This window comes from Kryptolebias marmoratus, linkage group LG2, assembly GCF_001649575.2.
Source record: "Kryptolebias marmoratus isolate JLee-2015 linkage group LG2, ASM164957v2, whole genome shotgun sequence".
Taxonomy (NCBI): Eukaryota; Metazoa; Chordata; class Actinopteri; order Cyprinodontiformes; family Rivulidae; genus Kryptolebias; species Kryptolebias marmoratus.
Window position 1 is genome coordinate 33288357 of NC_051431.1, and position 2111 is coordinate 33290467.

A 2111-nucleotide genomic window follows, 5' to 3' on the forward strand; every position below is an offset into this window, starting at 1 on the left:
GCCGTCACAGCTAGAGGACCGGACTGACGTTTCCTTCTGTGCAGTCCCGTTCTGTTTAGGATCCTGGTCAGAGTTTTAACCACAGTGCAAAGCAGCATCCGTATCCGTGTAGGCCAAACATGAAGGGAAACCTGACCAATTCCTGTTAGCCACTGTACTAGCCAAGCATAATACCGCCACTTCCTGGACATAAAATTATCACGGTTTAACAAGATAATTATCACGTTTTAACAAGATACGTATCACGTTTTAACAAGATACTATCACGTTTAAACAAGATACGTATCACGTTTTAACGTGATAGCATTCAATTTATTTTTTCTTGCGTGATAGCAATGCACTTCCGTACAATCCAATAACAAAATAAAAGCAACAATAACAGTGTCTTTTGTACAGGGTTTAAAGTGAACACAGGATAACCAGAAAGAAAACACGAAAAAACAATAACCCTAAATACAAAAAAGAACTCAAAGAAAAACCCAATCCTGACAGTAAGATTATGAAGAATAAACTTAAGAACCAGAATAAAGTTGTAATATTATGAGAATAAAGTCATAATATTATCAGAACTCCGACGCGAAAAAGCTGTCTTACAACTGTGGTAAAATGATGAATGTTGAACGTCTTGTTAAATTATACTTTGGTATTGGTTTTACAAATAAGGAAATACTTAATCTGGGTTTTTTTCTCTCTCTCTGCTTTTTTGAATTGTCTTTCTTTCTTTGGAGCCTCTCTTTGCATAATTTCCGAATCAAATTAAATTATTATGGATCTGGTCAGCTGGTCTCTCGACGCAATAGATCAAATTTTCTCGACGAGAAGTTTGGGCACAGGGGAGTCCTCCTGCTCCGACGGGACATTTTCAGCCAGACACATTTTGGCTACTGGAACAAGTGGAAGATTGGTTGTGGATATTGAAAATGTATACATAATTGGATGTTTACCAGGATTTCTGCTTTTTGGGCTTGGCAGTTTCCTGGTGTTTCGTGAAATTCAGAAGACACAGGCAGCTGTTTGGGCCAAGGTTGCCTGGAATGTACCGAACAGATAACACTCAGACTCAGCTTGCGAACAAAGGTGAATGGACCTTAGAACTCGCTGGCCAAATGGAATTGACCTTGGAGAAGTTTCTGACTCGACCCGGCAGAAGTGACCACTTTAATTTGAATGCCACTGGCAGTGATCGACTGCAAGGCTATAGGTGGTTAAATCTGCGTGCCATTCAAAGAGGTTTTGTTGTTCCTCAGCAGACAATGAGGATCAAGATTTTGGATCTAGTGGGAGTTGAACTTCCACGAGCACGGCATCTCCAACGTCAGCAGTACAATAGCAAAGGGCCCAACGCACTGTGGCATATGGACTTTTATAAACTGAAGCCGTATAGCACTGCAATTAATGGCTGTACTGATGGATTTAGTCACATAATGTGGATGGAGGCATATTTCACAAACAGTGACCCAAAAGTGATTGCGGACTACTTCATAAACACAGTGACTCGCATTGGAGGCTGTCCAATGCAGCTGAGTCAGAGTTTGATGAGTAAACGTTTTATGAATTTAGTAAGAAAGTAAGTAAAAATGTATTTGTATAGCACATTTCAGCAGCAAGATATTCAAAGTGCTTTACATCATAAAACCATCAGTAGAATCATTACAATAACCAAAAAATTATTAAAGTCATCAAAAACATCATTATAGTCATCAAAAAAAGAAATCATGGAGCAGATACACTTGATAATCATAAGGAGATGGTCAATATGTATTAAGATATTTTGTTCAGAGCAGCTTTACACCTGAATTAGTTTGCAGCATACTAATTAAAGGCAGCTCTAAACAGGTGAGTTTTCAGCCTTGATTTAAAGGAATTTAGGGTTTCGGCTGTTTTGCAGTTTTTCAGGAGTTTGTTCCAGATTGATGGTGCAGAGAAACTGAAAGCTGCTTCTCCATGTTTGGTTCTGGTTCTGGGGATTGTCGAGGTCAGAAAAACTCACAGAAACCCGGAAAACCTGCTAGACCTCCTCACTCGAGATCGAAAAGATGCATGGAGTCAGAGAGTCAAAAAACAGCCAAAGAGTCTGCATTAAAGCTTGAACAGAGTTTATTTACTTTCAG